Consider the following 15,179-nt stretch of genomic DNA (forward strand, 5'->3'; position numbering starts at 1 on the left):
CAGGGTTGCCAACTTTAATTTTTTTTCTGGACAGCTTATTAATTAACAAAACAAAAAAAAAAAAGGATATTTTTTAGAGACACATTGTAAAAACCACAATAAATCACTATGATAAGTGATCCATGTTTACAGCGCACAATTCTGATATGAAGACACCAGCTACTATCACTGCAATAGTCTGTACTAGAAAAAAATAAATAAAAATACACGTATGTGGTTTTATTTTAACGGATAGTGCAAAGATGTGCCCCATCTTAGGTCGCAATTGGGATGGCAGTAGGCCGGCAACCACTGGATGGTGTATGGGAAAATCACCTCCACATCCAGGATCATTTGGTTTATTATCTTTCAGCGGGAAAGGGTTAAGCGCATTGCTGTCACTCTAGAGTACTGAGCTGGCAGACACTCTTCCTTTTAAAGGGACGGCGCCATGTGACAGAGTATTCAGTTATGAGTCAGAAAAAGACCGGCAGAGAAATACACACCCAGCATGTGTCATATCAGCGCCGTACACAAAGAAGCCAAGTGTATTATTACTAACATGGATAGAAGATGCTACAGCCAAATACTGGATTATATTAGATGCTCACTGAGGATTTGGCAGGGCCTCGATTTAGGCACAAAGGCCTCCTACATCCTGGCTGGAAGCATCAACGAGCAGTAGTAGATGTGAGCGAGTAACCCCAATTCATTTCCCCTATGTTCAGGAAGGGACACCACAATACAGTATGAATGGGTACGGACACAATCATCTTCCTGTGTGCTGCTCACAGGGACAGCTGGGGTTAAGGCATAGAAACGTTATCATGTCTATACATGAAAAATGGTCCTGGAGGACATGGCTGATAACTCCTTGAGATCTTTGCTGGCTTACATCTTATGTAGGACACCGACATCCTTATGTCGACCAGACCACCGGAGGGTCAACTAAACTGATCCTAGATTGCAATACATACCGGTTAGCGATCATGCTTGGATAAGGTGTTATCTGAGCATGCTCGGGTGCTAATAGAGTGTCTTCAGTGCGCTGGAAAAATAGGTTTGTGTTGCCATGCATGTATGGCCATGAGACATGCAGCTGTGGAAACAACATATTTTTCAAGCGCGCTGAAAACACTGTTAGCACCAGAGCATGCTCAGATAACACCTTATCCAAGCATGATCACTCATAGGCATTGTCAGACCATGAGAGTGTCCTGTGTTGCTAACCTTGTAGGGGCCAAGCTCTGGTTCTCAGGATCAAAGGTCAGACCCCTAGCAATCAGGAATTTAGCCTCCATTCTTTTGCTTGTGGAAAACTTCAGAATACCCTTTTAAGGCCACATCACAGAAGTTTACACGTGAAAAGATCAGGCTTTTTGAATGGGAGGATCTCCAAGGAGCGGGTATTTAGGCTCGGATTCAGAAAACCGCTTATGCCAAAGATCTGGCATAAAACTGTTGAGATTTCACAACTTAGCATTTTTACACCTTTCCCAGTCAGCGCCCAAAACTTTTTTGGAAAGTGGGTGAAGTTGTTAGAGGGCACGTGGTCAAGCGTCAGCAACAAATTGATCAGAATTATTATTCCAGCCCCCGACTGAAGAACATTTCCTATCTCAACACATCCTACTCCAGCAGGCCGGCCATCAAGACTGCTGTGTAAAAAGCATCCAGGGTCCTTGGATGTGCAGCCCTTAATCTGCCAAGCTGAAGAGCCTCTAGAAAGTGACCTCAACTACAGAGGACAAGATGGAGCCTTACTGTACTGGCCATCGATTTCCAGAAACATGGTGCAATGGCTCATTTATTCTGCAGCATTGCTGCAGCTCCTTCTTCAGTGCTGAGTATTATATTATGCATGGTGCAGGGTTGTGACATAGGATGGGAGCCACTACCCAAAAAATATATATATTTATAGATCTCAGCTTTTTAAAGATTTCACATCAAGATTTTTTTTTTTTTAAATTATAAAGTGCCACTGGGGTGTTTAGTGTTTATTGTTAACTCCAAAGAATGGGAAAGGAAATTATACTTATTCCTGATGTAACCTTTTATGACTTTAGATCAAGAAACTGCAAGCTTTAATATGTGCAGCATGACCTAGACTTTGGACAGATTTGTAAGAAGTGCTGCAGTTCCCAATAACAGGCAGTCATTCCTTTCTTTGTAGGAGTTAAGTTTCCCCTCTAAAATGTACAATAGTGCATGCTGCTCCACATGGACGCAGGTAAAATGCACACTGACCAATAGTAGTCAGTGCACCGTCTGTGTGCAGTCCATTGTGCACATGGGCCAGACAGTCAAAACATTATTTGATCCAAACATTAGGTTGGCAATAAAACCGATAATTTACTGTACTCCTCTATGGAACACAATCTGCCTTAAAAGTATTTTTTGGGGGGGTTGCTACAAGACAACACTAGAGTAAGACGTGCTTTACTACTGGCATGCACCATCATCAGACACATTACTCCACTCTAGGACCATTCAATCACAAAAAAAAAAAAAACCACGAGACCCATACACTAAAATGGGTACATGTTCTATCAGCAAAGAGAAATTCCAAGTAGAACAGGTACTGTATGTGCACGTGGTGACCAATCACAGTCCATGTCTCAGTGAGCCTTGTGGACTGCAGCGACCAGTCACAGTCCATGTCTCAGTGAGCCTTGTGGACTGCAGTGACCAGTCACAGTCCATGTCTCAGTGAGCTTTGTGGACTGCAGCGACCAGTCACAGTCCATGTCTCAGTGAGCTTTGTGGACTGCAGTGACCAGTCACAGTCCATGTCTCAGTGAGCCTTGTGGACTGCAGCGACCAGTCACAGTCCATGTCTCAGTGAGCCTTGTGGACTGCAGCGACCAGTCACAGTCCATGTCTCAGTGAGCTTTGTGGACTGCAGCGACCAGTCACAGTCCATGTCTCAGTGAGCTTTGTGGACTGAAGCCACTAGCCAGTTTGTGCGTCATGCTTCTGATGCAGATTGGAAAATGTAAGCGGACTGCTCATTGGTGTCTATGGGTACCAAATCACTTTTCTCCAAGACACTAACACAAGCCAATGTATGCGAATAAATATTTCCATTCCTATATGTAGGCATTTACTGTCGCCACCTTTCAGTCTTAGGCCATGTTCACACAGTGCGTTTTTTACCGCGGAACCGCGGCGGTTTTGCGGCTGCGGTTCCGCAGCTGTTTTCCATGCAGGGTACAGTACACTGTACCCTATGGAAAACAGGACACACTGTGCACATGGTCCGGAAATTGTAAAAAAAAAGACGCGCTGAATAGCTCCCGGAAAAAAGAAGGAGCATGTCAATTCTTCTTCCTGAACCGCAGCGGTTCTGCACCCATAGACCTCCATTGTGAGGTCAAAATCGCAGTAAAACCCGCAGATCAAAAATATATCTGCGGGTTTTACTGCGATTTGATGTGCAGAACCGCTGCAGCAGGAAGTGCGGGGGAGCGGGCGGAAGTGCGTGGGCGGAGTGTGGCTGCCCCCCCGTGCTCCGATCCCGCCCCCCCGTGCTCCGATGCCCCCCCCCCCCGTGCCCTCATCTCCCCCCCTTATACTTACCCGGCGTCCCGGTGTCCGTCCGGCCGTCTTCTCCCTGGGCGCCGCCATCTTGCAAAATGGCGGGCGCATGCGCAGTGCGCCCGCCGAATCTGCCGGCCGGCAGATTCGCTCCAAAGTGCATTTTGATCACTGAGATATAACCTATCTCAGTGATCAAAATAAAAAAAATAGTAAATGACACCCCCCCACTTTGTCACCCCCATTGGTAGGGACAATAAAAAAAATTAAGAATTTTTTTTTTTTTTTTCACTAAGGTTAGAATAGGGTTAGGGTTAGGGTTAGGGGTAGGGTTAGGGGTAGGGGTAGGGGTAGGGTTAGGGGTAGGGTTAGGGGTAGGGGTAGGGGTAGGGGTAGGTATTTTCAGCCATTTTAGCCCTAAAAAGCTTCCTAGGAAACACACAGTAAAAAAAGGATAAAAAAACGCATCAAAAAACGCATCAAAAAAGGACAAAAAAAGGACCTGCGTTTTCTGCCAAGAGCTGCAGTTTTTTAAAAAAAACTGTCCTGAAAAAAAAAGGATGGAAATCCTGAACGTGTGAACATACCCTAATTGTTCCACACCTGGTTTTGGCTTACAAATACTGAGGTAAAATACTGATCATCTGACTGCAGCTTATGTTCACACGTTCCTGATTTCCATCCTTTTTTTTTCAGGACTGTTTTTTAAAAAACTGCAGCTCTTGGCAGAAAACGCAGGTCCTTTTTTGATGCGTTTTTTGATCCTTTTTTTATGCAGTTTTCTATGCAGAGTCTGTGTGTTTTCTAGGAAGTTTTTTAGGGTTAAAATGGCTGAAAATACCCTAACCCTACCCCTAACCCTATTCTAACCTTAGTGGAAAAAAAAAAAAAAATAATTCTTAATTTTTTTTATTGTCCCTACCTATGGGGGTGACAAAGGGGGGGGGGGGGGGGGTGTCATTTACTATTTTTTTTTTATTTTGATCACTGAGATAAAATCTATCTCAGTGATCAAAATGCACTTTGGAACGAATCTGCCGGCCGATTCGGCGGGCGCACTGCGCATGCGCCCGCCATTTTGCAAGATGGCGGCGCCCAGGGAGAAGACGGCCGGACAGACACCGGGACGCCAGGTAAGTATAAGGGGGGGAGATTAGGGCACGGGGGGGGGGGGGCATCGGAGCACTGGGGTGGGGGCATCGGAGCACGGGGCGGTGGGATTGGAGCACGGGGGGGCAGCCACACTCCGCCCACGCACTTCCGCCCGCTTCCCCGCACTTCCTGCTGCAGCGGTTCTGCACCACAAACCGCAGTAAAACCCGCAGATATTTTTTTCATCTGCGGGTTTGACCTCACAATGGAGGTCAATGGGTGCAGAACCGCTGCGGCTCCGAAAAAAGAAGTGACATGGTACTTCTTTTTTCCCGCAGCTATTCAGCGCGGCTTTTTTTTTTTATTTTCCGCATTGTGGGCACAGCAGTTCCTGTTTTCCATAGGGTACAATGTAATGTACCCTGCATGGAAAACAGCTGCGGACCCGCAGCGGGAAAATCGCGGCAATTCCGCATGAAAAAAAGGATCGTGTGAACATGGCCTTAGAAGAAAAGTATAATAGAAACATATGCACCACTTCTGTATTTATCACCCACTCCTGGTTTTGGCTTACACATACTGAGGTAAAATACTGACCAAATACTGATAGTGTGACGGCAGCCTAACTGCCATTTACTTAGTAGCTTCCTAAACAACCAGGAGGTTTACAGGACTATGATGACTGAAAATGTTAGTTTACTGCAGCAGCGGTGTATGTAGAGGATTCAGAAACTCAAGATGAAAGCCTGGCTGGGTTCTTAGTGAATTAGCATATCCTGTAAGGTTCAGGTTCATTTACACATGCACTATACTTGTGTATACTCAGGCGTCTGTGTCCTCAGTAGTCCGTCTCTACCAAACTCAGTGGCCCAAGATCACACACAGCTCAAAAATGACTTCATACACAAAATCTTGGAAAAAGTGCATCATTGTGGAAATCGGAATATAATCATAGACCTGCAGTTTTGTATCACTAGAAAGACCAGAAACTGAAGAGTAGCTGAAGACAACACACTAAGGGAACCATGATGTAACAACATTACGAAGCGTGACCTCACCAGCGGCATGAACGCTTCATATATATCCTATAATATTAGAACTATACTGCGTGCAGGGGTCGCAGTCCCAACTGGGACCTCAAACCTAGGAGGGCCCCAAAGGTCTACTAGGCCCATATGAGGAGACATGGCTGACCTTTGGCATCGGGGCCCACAAGTTTCAAGGTGCGCCACTGAATGCTCGGTGCCAAAATGTACTTTTAAGAGGCAAGTCTGTATATTGTTTGTGCACTGGGGCTTAGGTTTTATTCACCAGTGTGTATGCCAAAACCAGGAATGTCAAATACGAAACGGGTGTCAATCTTTCAATTCTATAGTTTCTCTGTAAAGTTCCACTCCTGGTTTTGACATCCAAACACTAATGTGAATAAGCCCTTAGGAGCATCATGAGGCCTCCGACTGGAAGGAATCTTTAGGAATTGCTCCTCTCCAAATATACGAATATCTACATAAGGAATAGAGAGGCGATTAGAAAGTATATGGCATAAATGTACCCGAGTAAGACGTAGCTAAATATGAGAGCATCTGACCAGACCTTTTCATGAAGATGCATATGGAGCCATAAGGACACCGCAACATGGAGATATTTACCCTTGTAAAAAAAAAATATCTCACTGACGGTGCGACTTCTGAGGGCTCGTTCAGACGTCAGCTTGTCAAGTAGGAAAGCCAGATGCGGATTCCATGGATGGCACACGTACCTGCGACAATCTAGGGGGTAGTTCACATGTCCAGTTTCATACCCCCTCAGGTCCACGCAAAGTGTATCTGTCATTAGGATCAATAATTGGACACGTCTATGGGTCAGTGAAAAAAACCCATACAGACAGCACTCAGATGCCATCCATGTGCTGCCCGTTTTTCACTGACTTTAGGGGAAGGTTGAGAAGTCTCCAGTTTATGTTTTGAGAAAAACTAATGAAACTTTGACGGGAAAAAAAAAAAAAAAAACCTGACTGATGAAACTTGGGATTTTTTTTTTTTTCTGCATATGAGAAAAATCACTGACGTCTGAATGAGCCATAATGCTACATTAGGTTCCAGAGACCCCATGACAAGACGTAATCCTGAGGCCTGACCTGACATGGAGGCGCCGCTCCACCAAATCCAATAAAAAGCTAAACCGATCAGTTCGCACTGCACGCAACTACCTGTATTTAGAAAGTATCATTTACTTCAAGGATCACACGAGGTCCTCAAACCTCTGCAAGGGGCAGAGCGTCAGTCAATTTGAGGGAAAGCTACTAAATCGTCCTAGAGCGAGACCTTAAAAATACTTCTGGGATTTTTTTCCTAGGTAAAAACACGGATCGTTGTCCTGCAGTGTTTGGGATCCCATTTTCATTAGTGTCAGACTTTACTCTCCGTGACTTTCACAGACCCGAGAGACTTGTATGGGTTAATTTGATGAGTGACCAAGATCAAAACCAAACCGGTTGCGTATTGTATCCAGAAAAAACAGCAATAGGACACGTACGCGACTCATGGGCATCTGAATGAGGACTAAGTTGTATAAAAAGATATCTTGGAAGACCATAAAGTGCATCCTTGACAGGAGGAAGTGCTTAACAGACCCTTTAAATTGTTAGTAAACCAATCATATTTGATAGACATTGCCCCAATTCCCAGGGTTACAATGGAAATTAAGAGGACATGTAATAGGCCACAGAGGGCATAAACATGGGATAGATGTCAGACTGGGCACCAAACCATAGCACAGCTCTTACGACATTAGCACATTTTACTATAGCGCCCCCTTTTCATCAAGGCCATTGTTTGAAATGCAGATCTATGTGATTACTAACCCAGAAAAGGTTTTAGAGCAAGAGTCAAAGTGTCCATTGTTTGGAATTTATTTTGTACCACAGACATACAGTAGCATCAACGCAGGGGAGGACATGCCAGCGGTGCAACCAATGAACCTGCCCAGGAGGTAAGGGGGCCACCACCAGCTCCAAAGCAGGTGGGATTGTGTATCATGAGCTACTGGACTGCAAAGGGGCCCCCTTATGTCCGGGTCTGCTCCTGCTCCACAGTCGTAGATCTATGAGAAAAATCATTAGGTCCCTCAACAAAAACAATTGAGTGCACTTTGAAGACGGCAAGAGAAATGCCCCGGGCTAGCCTTGTGTTGTGCCAGTTGCTCCATGGCATCAGTAACAGGAGTAGCACCAGCTGTTGTGAACTTAACACATGCTGAGGAGTCCGGTCTGATCAGAATCCCACCTATAATGGAGCCTGCCATCCGCCGCTCCTGTATAGCTATTAAAAGCACCACGCCAATAACAGGAAAAGTGACCGAGACCACCTGGAGCAACATCCGACGTCTAACAAGGGACCGCTGCAGAGAAACACGCAACCAGGAACCCCCCAGTGTGCCACCAAGCATCACAGACAACACATTGCAATGGGCACACACAAGGCCGGCATGAAACTAAACGAACAATACACAATATTAATTAGTATTAAGTCTGTAGACCCAGACACATTCTAAATGTGTCATATGCCATGTCCAGCCAGACTCAGGCAGGGTGCCAGTCTAGATGCCATGCGCCAGCAGGGAAAGCAATGCCAACTGGCACTGGGGTTACAATAACCCTTACATGCAAGAAAAGGCAAGCAAAGCATTATTAACCCACCCCGATGTCTATTCCTGGGGAGGGCAGCATGCCTGGCACAGCTCAGACTGAGCAAACGCACTCTGCCAGTATAGTAAGAGCATGGCCTAAATTACGAGCCAACATCACTGTTAACTTAATGGGGTCTTTGCCAATACTCCAGAGGGGAGGAGGGAATCTGCTAGTGGAATAGATCTATGCCAGTGCCATTCATTAGCCCAAAGTTCTAGGTAATGGGTGGCGCCAAATCTGTACCCTGCTTATTGTTTATCTGGGTTTCCTCCCATGCCCCAAAGCCATGTGGAGGTAGTGTGCGTCCCACCATAAATCAGACTGATGCCCACTGGAGTGATGGGCACTGATGTAGAAGACACTGGCTCCATAGTAATGCCAGAACCATAGGTGTGGAGTATGTATGCCCAGCTGGCATCACTGCCATTGTACAGCACAAGGGGTGACCCTCCAGGAACAAGGGAACCCAGCAGTCACCAGAGCACAAGGGTGGAAAATCAAGTGATCACTGCCCCAAAAATGCCACCCAGGGAGGGTACGAAGGGCATGCCATGCAGAAGGGGCACAAAGCACAGAATCCAGAAAACGGTGCACTCACATTGTCTCCACAGCTCTTGGAACAAAGCCAGGATGATGGAATGAGTGAGTGGGAGACGGGGAGGGGCTCCGATCTTCGGGGGTCTCTAGCAGATGGGCACAAAGGCTTCCAGGTGCCAGACCGGAGAATGGGTCGGATGCTGGCGGCGGCTACACGGGGCTGTATGGACAAGGGGATCCGCCCTATTCATTCATAGGAGACTCCGCTGCTGGAAGCCCTAAGGACGCTCCAACTACTAGATGCATGTGGCGACCAGGCCGGAGGGCACTGCTCCGGGGAGGGCACTGCTCCGGGGGGGGAGACCGCCAGGTGACAGCGAGACACAAGGGACAGACACGGACACTCACCCTCCTGCCTGCTCCCTCTGTAGCGTCTCCCCTTTAAGAGGCGGGACTGCCTGGGTTAAAGCCCAGAGCTGAGACCCCGCCCAGGTCTGACATCATGATATAGCAGGAGGGGGCGCGGCTTTGCATTACTTACGATGACGGAGGCGGTTAAAAGGCCGGCGTGCGGCAGCTGCGTGTCTCTGGGTGTCTTAAAGAGACAGACACCGATATAGTAGAAAGCAATGTGGCACGGAGGAAGCAGGAGCAGCGCGCACACCACCTGCCGCCCGGTGACCGTCTCCTAGGTGACGGCTGTGGTCCCTTCCCATAAGTGCACACAGGGGGCAGGGGCTGAGTCATCTGCAGCCCCAGACCGTCACCCATCAGTCACTAAGGAGTCGGTGAGGACAGAGCCTGTCAGCAGGCTGCACCGCAGTGAGAGGATGCACAAGGGGACAGTGCTAGAAATCACTGTGTGGCCCATGCTTATGGGGGCCCTACACTCCGTCCACCGCCGTGACCACTGCAGCCAGTCACGCTCCTGCACGTACTTCATCACATTCTGAGGCCGGTGATTGGCTGCAGTGGTCATGTACATAGTCGGTGCATCATCGCTCTGGGGAACAGTGCTGGTGGTGGGACCGCTAGCTACTGGAGACTAATTGGGGAAGGGTTGCCCAATTGTACAAATCCAGGAGTGCCCATAGCCAACAATGCCCCCAGGTCTGTCATCATACCACACCTATTCTGGGATGTTTGTCAGAGTCCAACTAGCGGGAACAAGGCGATGCGGTGTTCAGAAATACATTTATACAAAGCATTTAAAAAAAAATTAAACAATAGTATCATAAAGGCAGAAACTACCTGCTGTGGAAGGGTTAAAATGCTGTCACTTACTGGGCTGCTTGCTGTACTTTTGATAAAATCACTGTTTTATCAGCAGGAAATCATCACTATAAGGCTATGTTCACACTTTAAGTATTTGGTCAGTATTTTACCTCAGTATTTGTAAGCCAAAACCAGGAGTGGAACAATCAGAGGAAAAGTATAATAGAAACATATGCACCACTTCTGTATTTATCACCCACTCCTGGTTTTGGCTTACAAATACTGAGGTAAAATACTGACTGTGTGAACATGGCCTAAGGTCTAGTAAACTTGCTACCATGTAGTCATCCATATTCGTGAGCTCTGTATAACCTGGCCCCAACCACTGACTAGCAGCTTTCTGCCTATGCACAGTGTACACAGAAAGCTGCCAATCAGTGGTGTGGGCGGGGTTATACAGAGCTCAGCATTCGAGAACTGCTAGAGCTGCAGCAGAGAAAAGTGTGATTTTATTGAAACCGCAGCAAGCTGCTCAGTAAGTCACATATCACTGTAATCCAGGTCTCTGACCCTACATCATGCTGCTCCCAGATGAGGTGACAGATCGCGTTTAAAGAAAGTCATACAAAGAGTGACTAAGAAAATGGCCTATAGACAGATAAAACTGAAAAGCTTCAACAATGCATATTTATGTTATACACGTGCTTCTCACAAATTAAAATATCAAACATTTATTTCAGTTCTTTATTACAAAACGTGAAACTCCTATATTATATAGAGTCATTACAGAGTGATCTATTTCAAGTGTTTATTTCTGTTAATGTTGATGATTATGGCTTACAGCCAATGAAAACCCAAAGTCATTATCTCAGTAAATTAGAATACTTTATAACACCAGCTTGAAAAATGATTTTAAAATCTGAACTGTTGGCCGACTGAAATGTATTTTCAGTAAATGCCCTCACTACTTGGTCGGGGCTCCTTTTACATCAATTAGCGCATCAATACGGTGTGGCATGGAGGCGATCAGCCGGTGGCACTGCTGAGGTGTTATGGAAGCCCAGGTTGCTTTGATAGCAGCCTTCAGCTTGACTGCATTGTTGGGTCTGGTGTCTCATCTTCCTCTTGACAATACCCCATAGATTCTCTATAGGGTTAAGGTCAGGTGAGTTTGCTGGCCAATCAAGCACAGTGATACTGTTGTTTTTAAACCAGTATTGGTACTTGTGTCAATGTGGACAGGGGCCACGTCCTGCTGGAGAATGAAATTTCCATCTCCACAAAGCTTGTCGGCAGAGGGAAGCATGAATTGCTCTACAATTTCCTGGCAGATGGCTGGGCTGACTTTGGTCTTGATAAAACACATTGGACCTACACCAGCAGATGACATGGCTCCTCAAACCATCACTGATTGTGGAAACTTCACACTAGACCTCAAGCAGCTTGGATTATGTCCTCTCCACTCTTCCTCCAGACTCTGGGAACTTGATTTCCAAATGAAATGCAAAATTTACTTTCATCTGAAAACACCTTGCGCAACAGTTCAGTTCTTTTTCTCCTTGGCCCAGGTAAGACGCTTCTGGCGTTTTCTATTGGTCATGAGTGGCCTGACACAAGGAATGTGACACTTGTAGCCCATGTCCTGGATACGTCTGTGTCGTGGCTCTTGAAGCAATGACTCCAGGAACAGTCCACTCTTGTGAATCTCACCCCAAATTTTTGAATGGCCTCTTCTTAACAAACCTTTCAAGGCTGCAGTTATTCCGGTTGCTTGTGCACCTTTTCCTACCACAGTTTTGCCTTCCATTCAACTTTCCATTAATATGTTTAGATACAGCACTCTGTGAGCAGCCATTTTCTTCAGCAATTACCTTTTGTGGCTTACCCTCCTTGTGGAGTGTGCCAGTGACTGCCTTCTGGACATCTGTCAAGTCAGCAGTCTTCCCCATGATTGTGGAGTCTACTGAAACAGACTAAGGGACCTTTTTAAGCACTTAGGAAGCCTTTGTAGGTGTGTTTTGTTAATTAATTTGAATTTATTGGGATAATGACTTTTGGGTTTTCAGTGGCTGTAAGCCATAATCATGAACATTGCAGAAATAAACACTTGAAATAGATCACTCTGTTTGTAATGACTATATTTAATAAATTTGTTTCACTTTTTGTATTGAAGAACTGAAATAAATTATCTTTTTGATGATATTCTAATTTTGTGAGAAGCACATGTATTTATATACTTTGAAATGAAGCCAGTAAAATAAAGTACACCCCATGTACAGTGTAACATGGTGGAAGATCCATGATAATGTTGTAGGGCCGCTTTCCCGCAGACCTTGCCCATCTTACACAATCAAATTCGGAATATCAGAATTTTAGAGCAAAATGTGCTCCTATGTGGGAAATCTAGGCTTGAGATGAATCATGCAAATATTCCAGAGCATGAGAGAATTACAGTGGAAGAATGGAAGAAACTACCAGCAGACAGGTGCAAGAAGCTCACAGATGGCTACAAAAATATTTAGAGGCTCCTAAGTGTCAGGGAAGGAAAGCTTTAATCCTGTCCATGTCATACAGCGTACTATGTTACATCTTTATTTTATCAACTAGATGGTGGTCCGATTCTAACGCATCGGGTATTCTAGAATATGCATGTCCACGTAGTATATTGCACAGCCCATGTAGTATATTGCCCAGCCACGTAGTATATTGCCCAGTCACGTAGTATATTGCCCAGCCACGTAGTATATTGCCCAATGATGTAGTATACAGCACAGAGCCACGTAGTATATTGGCCAGTCACGTAGTATATTACCCAGCTACGTAGTATATTGCCCAGCCACGTATGTCACAGGTTAAAAAATAAAAAATAAACATATACTCACCTTCCGAGGGCCCCTTGTAGTTCGGTCACATGACCGTGATGTCATGGCAGGTCCTTCTCCCATGCCATCCTTGCCACCAGAACCTGCCGCTTGCATGGAGCGGTCACCGGAGCGTCGCGAAAGGTGAGTATATAATGACTTTTTTTTTTTTTTTTTATTTTGAACATTAGATGTTTTTATTATTGATGCTGCATAGGCAACATCAATAGTAAAAACTTGGTCACACAGGGTTAATAGCAGTGGTAACGGAGTGAGTTACCCGTGGCATAACGCGGTCCGTTACCGCCGGCATTAACACTGTGTGAGCGGTGACTGCGGGGAGTATGGAGCGGGTGCCGGGCACTGACTGCAGGGGAGTAGGGAGGGACTAATCGGACTGTGGCCGTCGCTGATTGGTTGCAGCAGCCATGACAGGCAGCTGGCGAGACCAATCAGTGACTTGGATTCCATGACAGACAGAGGCCGCGACCAATGAATATCCGTGACAGACAGAAGCACAGACAGAAAGACGGAAGTGACTCTTAGACAATTATATAGTAGATATCTAAATGTACAGTATATAGCCACACAGTCCATGTTGGAAAACGCAGGGGCCCTCAAATGACTTGTCACCCAAGAAGTTTCCACCAACCATGACACTTTAGGATGTGACACCCTAGAAACATGTGGGAATGAGCATGGCTGAAATCACCACAGCCCTGCATACACATACATACATACAAAGCAAGAAATAAATGTGTCAGAGTATACAATAACATAATATGATTTACTACAAGATGCAGCAGGGCACACATTAGGGAGTAAACAGCCCGTGTTCATGTTTGTAAAGCACTGTGGAATATGATGGCGCTATAAAACTGAATAAAAATTAAATAAGTAAATGTATTATTAAAATTCCACTTAAGCCAAATATAGGGAAGTAATAAATAATAAAGTAAATTACCGTACATAGTTTACCTCTGTGCCGGTTTTTAGTAATCATCCCATAATCTCTCTAAATTGAATGAAGAGACATAACGCCACCATTAGACTAGCGTCGTCTGATATCGACAAGTTCTGCCAACAGTCTGAGAGATGATTGGAGAAATACGGATTTGGCTTGTCTGATCTCAGACTGCCGGGCTTTATGTTCACTAAGAGATAAGCTACCAGGAGAGATGTCTCTCAGCCAGAGTTGAGGAGCGCTCAGCAAAGTGAGCACTCCTGTGTAGGGGAAGGATCACTGCCAGCTGAGCATATGGGGACGTCGGCATGGCGCATGGACTATGTTTCCACCAAGCTTGCATTGTGGGAATCACAAAATATTTTTATCGAGAAGGAAATCTTGGTATACTGTGACCTGTAAATATCAAAAGGTGACTGAATGTTGAAGTTGGGTCTACATTGGGTTGAGCCACACAGGATAGCCTGATTCTCTTTTGCCAAATAGGTGGTGTTGAGGGGAAAATACCTCGGAGATGAATAATTGAGCTGATCCCAAGATCTATCAGGCCATGTTCACACGTTCAATATATTTGGTCAGTTTTTTACCTTTAGGGGCAGCACGGTGGCTTAGTGGTTAGCACTGCGTCTTTGCAGCGCTGGAGTCCTTGGGTTCAAATCCCACCAAGGACAACATCTGCAAAGAGTTTGTATGTGCTCTCCATGTTTGCGTGCGTTTCCTCCAGGTTCTCCCACATTCCAAAGACATACTGATAGGGAATTTAGATTGTGAGCCCCAACGGGGACAGCGATGATAATGTCTGTAAAGCGCTGCGGAATATGTTAGTGGTATATAAAAATAAACATTATTATTACCTCAGTATGTGTAAGCCAAAACCAGGAGTGGGTGATCAATACAGAAGCGGTGACATGTTTCTATTATACTTTTCCTCCGATTGTTCCACTCCTGACTTTGGCTTACATTTGAGATAAAAAGCTCACCAACTTATTTTATTGGTTTCAAAAGGGATTTAACCCCTTTCTGATATTAGATGACCAGGGACGGATTATGACTTCTGCGCGATCGCCCGCGTACATGGGTGGTGTACAGGCGATTGCTGCCAGATGTCAGCTGATTCTGATAGCTTACATCCGTCACGCACCGCTCCTGGCACTTTAACCCCCGAAATGCTTTGAACGAACGAGATCGCAGCATTCCAGGAGCCAGCAGAGCGGAGACCCCCTGGCATGGCACAGTGTCGTGATCATTGTGACCCGATGGTGACCCGATGACCCGATGGCCATGGTGACCCGATGTCATCGTGACG

General features: G+C 45.7%; 1 protein-coding gene across 3 annotated transcripts in view; it reads right to left on the reverse strand.

The window, feature by feature from the left end:
- DLGAP4 (DLG associated protein 4) overlaps positions 1-15,179 on the reverse strand; it is a 300,448-nt gene that overhangs the window by 62,632 nt on the left and 222,637 nt on the right. Inside the window, exon 1 of one of the 3 annotated variants that reach the window (XM_069752302.1) lies at positions 8,895-9,283. The exons of 1 other annotated variant lie outside the window; for it this stretch is intronic. The gene's annotated coding sequence lies outside the window, so the exon portion shown is untranslated. Of the gene's footprint in view, positions 1-8,894; positions 9,284-15,179 lie in introns of those variants that run through there. One more of the 3 variants, XM_069752303.1, reaches the window with a different exon arrangement.

The sequence above is a fragment of the Ranitomeya imitator genome, chromosome 2 (genome assembly GCF_032444005.1).
Source record: "Ranitomeya imitator isolate aRanImi1 chromosome 2, aRanImi1.pri, whole genome shotgun sequence".
In the NCBI taxonomy this organism is placed as follows: Eukaryota; Metazoa; Chordata; class Amphibia; order Anura; family Dendrobatidae; genus Ranitomeya; species Ranitomeya imitator.